Below are 10,056 nucleotides of genomic sequence, written 5' to 3'. Positions count from 1 at the left end.
TGTGTGTGTGTGTGTGAGGAGTCCATCTCACCTGAAATCCTGCTGGTGTGGGTGTTGGGTCTGAGGTGGTGTGATATCCAGCCACACTGTTGGCTTTCATGTGACAGTTGCCATCCTCCCAGACACATGCTGTATAACGCCCACACTCACCCTCTGAGTTCACAGACTGCCCCTCTAGGTGTAAGGAACCAGGGAATCACTATTTATTAACCCCCTTCACTGAACAAGTATTAATATGTTAGTTTATCTTGGTACTGGAGTGACACCTTCACTAGTGACATCAATAGTACTGCACAGTAAGGACTCTTACTGGTCATAATGATCACACAGAGCATGAGTGCAGCCAGAGTGTGGGGAGAGGGTAGGCTCAACTGGGGTAGGAATGATCAGTCGGCTGTGACGACACCCCACGCAGGCACATGACAGCTATACGTCATAGGCTGATGCAACCTGTGCTGTGACGATCACTGGCCACGTTGTATCTGTTCCCACCATGTCATGACCCAAGTTTGCCGTGTTATGACCATATGAACGATAATTTGGGGCCTCTTGCCGCAACATGTCAACTCTCACCACATAGTAAAGTGTTAGAATAAATGGGCAGCTTCCTCAGCCTGCATAATGTCTGTTATTTTCATGTTGTGACTAAATTTGGAAATAAAATTTTGCCTCCTGTGTTATGTGAGTTTCATGCTAGAGGATTGGGTATTATGTAGGCATGACTGTACTGTAATGCGTGAATTTCATCCCTAACACCTGCCACATTTTGTTTTTCATAATATGGTATAAAAGAAAAACTTGAGGAAGTAATGTATTTAATTTCCTTCAGCCTGCAGAGTACCAACTGGTCAATTAAACACCTCTATGAGTGAGGCCCGGTGCCTTACTGGTATAATAATTAGCAGTTTCATAGGAAATTTTGAATCCAATGACTCCATACCACGACGTTTTTGTTTTGCCCTTGAAAGTCTTAAGAAAAATGATTCTATTCTTATTACAAAAGCGGACAAAAGTAATTGTGTGGTCATTCTAGACAAACCTGATTATGTGGAAAAGATGAACCACCTGTTGAGTGATGCCACTACTTACAAAAAAACTTGTGTCATGCCCTCTCAAGAGGTTAGCCACAGACTTTAATAAGAAAGTCAAAAGCCTTTTAAAGGATGTGCCAAACATTGATGCAAGTAAGTTCATTCAAATTAATCCAAAATTACCTTACATTTATGGGTTACCAAAGACCCATAAACCACAGATTCCCCTTCGTCCTATCATCTCACAGTGTGGCTCATTCACTTACAAACTTTCAAAATTTCTAGCGAACCAATTAGCACCATTGGTTGGCACATTCTCTAAATCCCATGTCCAAAACTCTACTGATTTTATTGATAAGATTAAGTCCCTCAGTTTCTCCAGTGGCAGGTTGGTCAGTTTTGATGTAGACTCGCCTTTTAGTAAAGTCCCTACTGAAGATGTAATTAATTTCTTGGAAGAAAAATTACCTAATTGTAACATTGATCTCGGCATGCCACATGATGTCTTTCTCCAACTTATTAGCCTTTGTGAGCAGTGTAATGCATTTTCTTTTGGTAATCAGTTTTTCATGCAAAAGTTTGGTATGGGTATGGGCTCGCCCCTCTCTCCAATTCTTAGTAACCCGTACATGGAATATTTTGAATCCAACCTTCTTACCACCATATCTCCTCAAAATTTAATTTGGTATAGGTATGATGATGATGTGTTTTCATTTTGGCCAGACGTATACGCTAACTTTGACGAGTTTCTTACAAAATTAAATGCACCGGTTCCCTCAATTAAAGTTGAATGGGAAAATAATGGTTCCCTTCCATTTTTAGATGTATTTGTGCACAGGGATGAACTTGGGACACTTAGCTTTTCTGTATACAGGAAACCAACCCAGTGCAATTTGTATATACATTATTATTCATATGACCACAGTTCCACTAAAATGTCAGTTATTTCTTCTATGTTCCTTAGAGCACTCAGAATTAGTAGTCCCCAACATCTGGATACGGAAAACGCCATGATATGGAAAATATTTTTAGATCTAAAATATCCCAGTTGGTTTATAAGGCAAGCGTATTTTAAAGCCAGAAAAGCCTTTTTTGTACCTAGACCAACATCACAAAGTCAGCAAAATAAGCCATACATCACGGTTCCGTATGTGTCAAATCTTAGCTTGGTGAAGTCTGTGAGTCATGATTTGGATGTAAACATTGCATTTAGATATACTTCCACCTTAAGATCAATGCTGGTAAAGAATAAACCAATTAGTAACAAAACTACAGGGGTATACAAAATTCCATGTAGAGACTGTGATTTGGTTTATGTTGGTGAAACGGGAAGGGATTTGGACACTCGCATTAAGGAACACAAGTATGCTTGTAAGATAGGCAACATAAATAACGCAGTGTACGTTCACTCTTCGGAAAATGACCACACAATCGACTGGAATTCTAGCCAAATATTGTACAAACGTAGTAACTATAAGAAACGTAGGATTGTGGAAGCTGTATGTATAGAGAGATATAATAATTTTAACCATGGTGAAGGAATGTATAAACTAGATCCAGTGATGAGAGGATTAGTGGCAAGGTCCTTGCCTTCCCTTGTAATCCCTCACTCAGGTCGTGGACAGAGTAGAGGGAGAGTCAGGTGAGGTCACATCAGGTGTGGTTGGGAAAACGTGTCCTCACCCTGCATATAAGCAGCTTCTGAGCATTTGTATGTACCACTTTTGGTCTTTAGATCCACTGAAGAGGGCGACAGCTGTCGCCGAAACTGTTTGGAATACATCTATTTTCGTCTGCCAGTGTGGGTTTTTGTATCCTATTTCATGGTCACGATAGTGTGACTCTTCAGCCGTCATGGATCCCACAATAAGACACACATTCTTCCACTTCTTTTTGGTCACTTTCCCCCATCTTGTGGCTTGCTTTCGTCATTGTGAGAAGCTGCTTATCTCCGTCAAACACAAGAAACTACAGCAACATTTCCTCACCGATTGCCTCCATGAACAAGTGGTGCCTAAATCTTTCCGACCTTTTCTCTTCAGGCAGCAACACGACCCCTTCCCTGATATTGCATGGATGTTACTGAAGGACGGTATACGCAACGTGAAGAGAGAAATTGATGAAACATACTACCATCTACGACATACGTTGAGTTTCCTCAAGCAACAACTGCCAAGTGATTTATTTGAAGCAATATGTGAAACAGCTGATAAGAAATGTAACAGAGAAACTTATTTCACACGCATCCGACTGCAAGAAAAACTTAGTGATTTGTGTAACCACAGTCCGTGGAGTATGTGTATGTTACCGAATTCCATCTTAAATCTTTCTACGTATGTACTGAGTCGTGTCGTGGAGCAAGTTTTAAATTTAGGTTTGTCCTTTGCCTTGAAACCAGGAAATGATGTAGCACTTGATTTTGTCTCTTCTACCTTTAACAGCAAGCTGGATATCCCGTGCCTTACTGGTTTAATAATTAGCAGTTTCATAGGAAATTTTGAATCCAATGACTCCATACCACGACGTTTTCGTTTGGCCCTTGAAAGTCTCAAGAAAAATGATTCTATTCTTATTACAAAAGCGGAGAAAAGTAATTGTGTGGTCATTCTAGACAAACCTGATTATGTGGACAAGATGAACCACCTGTTGAGTGATGCCACTACTTACAAAAAAACTTGTGTCATGCCCTCTCAAGAGGTTAGCCACAGACTTTAATAAGAAAGTCAAAAGCCTTTTAAAGGATGTGCCAAACATTGATGCAAGTAAGTTCATTCAAATTAATCCAAAATTACCTTACATTTATGGGTTACCAAAGACCCATAAACCACAGATTCCCCTTCGTCCTATCATCTCACAGTGTGGCTCATTCACTTACAAACTTTCAAAATTTCTAGCGAACCAATTAGCACCATTGGTTGGCACATTCTCTAAATCCCATGTCCAAAACTCTACTGATTTTATTGATAAGATTAAGTCCCTCAGTTTCTCCAGTGGCAGGTTGGTCAGTTTTGATGTAGACTCGCTTTTTAGTAAAGTCCCTACTGAAGATGTAATTAGTTTCTTGGAAGAAAAATTACCTAATTGTAACATTGATCTCGGCATGCCACATGATGTCTTTCTCCAACTTATTAGCCTTTGTGTGCAGTGTAATGCATTTTCTTTTGGTGATCAGTTTTTCATGCAAAAGTTTAGTATGAGTATGGGCTCGCCCCTCTCTCCAATTCTTAGTAACCTGTACATGGAATATTTTGAATCCAACCTTCTTACCACCATATCTCCTCAAAATTTAATTTGGTATAGGTATGATGATGATGTGTTTTCATTTTGGCCAGACGTATACGCTAACTTTGACGAGTTTCTTACAAAATTAAATGCACCGGTTCCCTCAATTAAAGTTGAATGGGAAAATAATGGTTCCCTTCCATTTTTAGATGTATTTGTGCACAGGGATGAACTTGGGACACTTAGCTTTTCTGTATACAGGAAACCAACCCAGTGCAATTTGTATATACATTATTATTCATATGACCACAGTTCCACTAAAATGTCAGTTATTTCTTCTATGTTCCTTAGAGCACTCAGAATTAGTAGTCCCCAACATCTGGATACGGAAAACGCCAAGATATGGAAAATATTTTTAGATCTAAAATATCCCAGTTGGTTTATAAGGCAAGCGTATTTTAAAGCCAGAAAAGCCTTTTTTGTACCTAGACCAACATCACAAAGTCAGCAAAATAAGCCATACATCACGGTTCCGTATGTGTCAAATCTTAGCTTGGTGAAGTCTGTGAGTCATGATTTGGATGTAAACATTGCATTTAGATATACTTCCACCTTAAGATCAATGCTGGTAAAGAATAAACCAATTAGTAACAAAACTGCAGGGGTATACAAAATTCCATGTAGAGACTGTGATTTGGTTTATGTTGGTGAAACGGGAAGGGATTTGGACACTCGCATTAAGGAACACAAGTATGCTTGTAAGATAGGCAACATAAATAACGCAGTGAACGTTCACTCTTCGGAAAACGACCATAGAATCGACTGGAATTCTAGCCAAATATTGTACAAATGTAGTAACTATAAGAAAGGTAGGATCGTGGAAGCTGTATGTATAGAGAGATATAATAATTTTAACCATGGTGAAGGAATGTATAAACTAGATCCAGTGATGAGAGGATTAGTGGCAAGGTCCTTGCCGCCCCTTGTAATCCCTCACTCAGGTCGTGGACAGAGTAGAGGGAGAGTCAGGTGAGGTCACATCAGGTGTGGTTGGGAAAACGTGTCCTCACCCTGCATATAAGCAGCTTCTCAGCATTTGTATGTACCACTCTTGGTCTGTAGATCCACTGAAGAGGGCGACAGCTGTCGCCGAAACTGTTTGGAATACATCTATTTTCGTCTGCCAGTGTGGGTTTTTGTATCCTCTCTCAAGACAAATTTAAGTATTTGGTAAAACAGAAAGAGTTAAAGTTTGTTATCTTTCCATGTTGACATCATATCAGAAGCTAAAACCTGAGGATTATGGGACTATGCTGAGGTGGTATGAGGGACTGTATTGATGAAGGCTATATTAATCATGCTGAATAAAATAATCTTATTGAAATATGTCATAGAGGTGAATGGGTTTAAGTACTATATGGTATTTTTCCTTACAGATCTGTACTTGGATGTTAAAGCTTGAGGATAAGAGGGTTAGAGGACAGTACCAGTGTGCTGTGCGAGACTAGTGTTGGTTTCCAAAGTGCAACCCAGTAAATTGGAGAGGTCCATCCCTTCACTGGAATACAAAGACATGCACATTATTCATCTTCTCTTCAAGCATCAGATCAGGAAGGTATTGTGGTCTTTATAAATTCTATCTATCTATCTATTGCCAGATGCCATAATCCCGTACGGGGTGGCCATTTGACTCTTGAGTTATTTGTTTTACAGGGAGGAGCACTAACCCTCCACAAACCCACTTGACACGTAGGGAGCACGTATGGTTTGGTTATATGGTTACCACCCAGCGTTGTAAATGGTTTCTTGGCTTACAGGAAACCATTTGGCTTGTCACTCAGTGTAAAGCCACCTGTAAAGGAAAGAAAAGCAATAAGAAGTGACAGGAAAGATGCGAGAAATAGGAAGAGAGGAGGGGAGGCACAGAAAAAGAATGATAAAGGCTAAGGAAGAAGTAGGCAGCACTACATCAAGTGAGTGGATGATGGTCGCCACCACCTACCATGATGCTTGTTATTTATTTGTTTATTTTACGCGTCGTATTCTGGTATTCGTATTGCTACAGCTCAGAACTGAAGACAGAGACAGAAATATTAGGACAAGTTAGAGTGAAAGTATAAGAGAGTGTATGTGAGTTAGGTGGAGAGAGACGAGTAGTGGGAGACCGAGAATAATGAGGTGGGGGGATGCGGTGGAGAGGTATATGAACGATGCTGGTGTGAGTTGAAGGAGAGGCAGCCTGATGATGCATGACAGGATAACATGGAGGCAGTTTGTTTGTGGTCACCCCTCCAGAGATTAGTTTTAGATATAAGAAAGAGCACCGAGATATAAATACATCCATAGTAGCGAGTCAATTGATTTTTCTTTTTTGTTGCTCTGTAAGGTCTTCTCTCAGCTTAACATAATCCTGGAGTTTTTGCTTGAATATATATCTTTATTACTCTATGCAACGTTCAGTGTAGGGTCGGACCTTACAGTCGGAGGGAGAGTGATAGCCAGAATTAACTCCCATGCTGATGAGGTGCCAGTGGGAGATGGGTGTCCGTAGGAGGGATGATGCATATGAAAGTGGAGAAATATGAGGGGGAGTGAAAGGCAGAATTAACTACTACATGCTGGCAAAGTACATCTGGGAATGGGATGGGTGTGTAGGGAGTGTGATGTTTTTGAAAGTGGAAATATTGTAAAGTATTGGTTATGTTTATGCGTCAGAGTGTGTGTATGTCATTGGTAGAAGTAATATGGTGTGAATATATGTAAGTATATATTATCTTTATTGATAGACAGTGGGTGATTCTGTACTTAGGAAATAAGAGGCTTTACGAAATGTTGATATACATATTTAGACACCACGTTATGGAGATGGTTTGTGTAATATTATCCTACAGAGACACACAGCCACACCTCCATACACAGGCACACCTTCATACACACACACGCACACACACGTGCACACACACACACACACACACACACACACACACACACACACACACACACACACACACACACACACACACACACACACACACACAGAGCCTCTTCCCTTCAGTAGAGCTTCACCCATCTCAGGAGAAATCTCTAGACGCTGGCAGGAGTAGAGGAGACTGTTGACAACCCAGTTACCCTGAGCCAATTATAATCATCAGGTTGTACCAGTTAAATAATAATAATAATAATAATAATAATAATAATGATAATAAGAAGGTGTCATGATGTTGAATAAGTAAAAAATTTTCACATAAAACCATCACTGATATTATGCACCTGTACTGATGGATGAGTAAATGGGGAGTGTGTCGTCCTGTCTCGGCTACCTCCCTTTCCTTGGGGGAAGCAGCCTAGGTATATAGATAGATAGATAGACTGATGTGTTGATTTTACCTGTATGATAGCTTAATTAGGAACTCGAAATGTGGCATGCAGGCTAATAAATCTGATCCCTGCTAGTCTTACATTAGTGACCGTCAAAAACTGAGGTCTTTAATTCTCCTTTGGTCTCATAGTTTTAAGATTAAGGACTAAATTAAGACGACGTGTTGAAGGAGTCTGTATTATTTCTGTGTATTTTTTTTTATGCAAGGAAGAATGAACCCAAGGCCATTTTTCCTGGATACCTCTATGACAGGTTTCCCTCATTTATTTATACAGTTTTCTTATCTTTTTTATTTTCATTACCATTTTCCTGATGTTCTCTGCGTGTTCCTCTCCGCCAAATTCCTAACAGTAAGTGCTAGCAATATAACATACTAACACTATTTCATTTTTCAGAGAGAAGGAACCAAAGGCTGAACACAAATGCAAGATAGTCAAACAAGCAAGCCAACGTCAAGACCATGCTGTACCTGGACACACAGCGTTAGAAAAATGGAGGTCGAAGGCAGGGGGAGATGCACACCAGAATTTTGGCAATGCAGGTGAGTGATTACAAGACACGTAGTATTTTTCCACATCATTTCATCAACTCCCCCACCTCTCTCTCTCTCTCTCTCTCTCTCTCTCACACACACACACACACACACACACACACACACACACACACACACACACACACACACACACACACACACACACATTACATTAACCCTTCCACTACAGTGAGGAGATGGAAGGAGCACTTTGAGGATTTGTTGAATGTAGAGGGTGACAACAGTGCGAGTATAAGTGGTTGGGGAATGGCTGGGAGAAGAAAAGATGAGAGGAGGGAGGAAGAGATCAGTAGGGCAGAAGTAGTGGAAGCAATGAAGAGGATCAAGATAGGAAAGGCCCCAGGGATTGATGAAGTGTGTGGTGAAATGCTGAGGTATGGGGGTGAGGTTGTTGTGGAGTGGATATGGAAGTTGTGTAGATTGGCTTGGGAAGAGGGAAGGGTTCCAGAGGACTGGAAATCAGGTATAATTGTTCCTTTATACAACGGAAAAGGGGAGAGAGAAGTATGTGGTAACCATAGGGGTATTTGCCTTCTTAGTGTGACTGGTAAAATATATGGTAGAATACTCATTGATAGGGTTAGGCATATGACAGAGGAACCATAATCCCGTAAGGGGTGGCCATTTGACTTTGAGTTATTTGTTTTACAGGGAGGGGCACTAACCCTCCACCAACCCACTTGCTGACATGTAGGGAACACGTATGATTTGGTTATATGGTTACCACCCAGCGTTGTAAATGGTTTCTTGGCTTACAGGAAACCATTTGGCTTGTCACTCAATGTAAAGCCACCTGTAATGGAAAGAAAAACTATAAGTAGTGACAGAAAAGATGGGAGCAATAGGAAGAGAGGAGACCAGGCACAGAAAAAAATGATAAAGGCTAAGGAAGAAGTAGGCAGCACTACATCAAGTGAGTGGATTGCCTTTCATAATGTATTGACCTGTATTAAAGCCAGTCCTTTTACCATAGCTTGGCCCAGATTTTTGTCCTTTTGCAGCTTACTTCACGTAACATACTGGCACAGTAAGACAGTGTTACAGCTTTGCATCCTTTCCATAGCACTTCTTTGTGACTAGCATCATCTTTTAGTATTGATATCTTGTTACAGGTCAGTGCTTAAGATGGAATGATGGAAATTTTAGACTGAGTTAGAGTAAAAGGGTATAGTATAATTAACCCATGGATTGCGAGCCACAGCTCAGGCTGTGCTAACCTTCCAGTGGCCGTGCATCAATGCTAACCACTCCACCCCCATACAGACTTGCGCATGGCGCTATGCAAAGACGAAGAGAGAGAGAGTTTTTCTTTTTCACCGGATGATGGCCTGGATGTTTCTCTTCAAGTTTATAATAAACAATAACTAACAATTTTTTTTTTAATTTTTTCACTGCACTCCCCCTATGCAGACTTATGCATGGTGCTATGCAAAAATGGAAAGAGAGAGAGAGAGAGATTTTTTTTTCACCAGATGATGCCCTGGATGTTCATCTCCAAGTTTATCTATCTATCTATTGCCAGACGCCACAGTCCCGTAAGAGGTGGCCATTTGACTTAGAGTTATTTGTTTTATGGGGAGGGACACTAACCCTCCACCAACCCACTTGTTGACACGAAGGGAGCACGTATGGGTTGGTTATATGGTTACCACCCAGCGTTGTAAATGGTTTCTTGGCTTACAGGGAACCATTTGGCTTGTCACTCAATGTAAAGCCACCTGTAAAGGAAAGAAAAGCAATAAGAAGTGACAGGAAAGATGGGAGAAATAGGAAGAGAGGAGGGCAGGCACAGAAAAAGAATAAGGCTAAGGAAGACATAGGCAGCACTACATCAAGTGAGTCGATGATTGTTGCCAGCACCAACCACCAAT

This window comes from Coenobita brevimanus, unplaced genomic scaffold (assembly GCF_032717465.1).
Source record: "Coenobita brevimanus isolate Jiangsu-jjx unplaced genomic scaffold, ASM3271746v2 jjx.HiC_scaffold_2594, whole genome shotgun sequence".
Lineage (NCBI taxonomy): Eukaryota > Metazoa > Arthropoda > Malacostraca > Decapoda > Coenobitidae > Coenobita > Coenobita brevimanus.
This window is presented reverse-complemented; position numbering follows the sequence as displayed.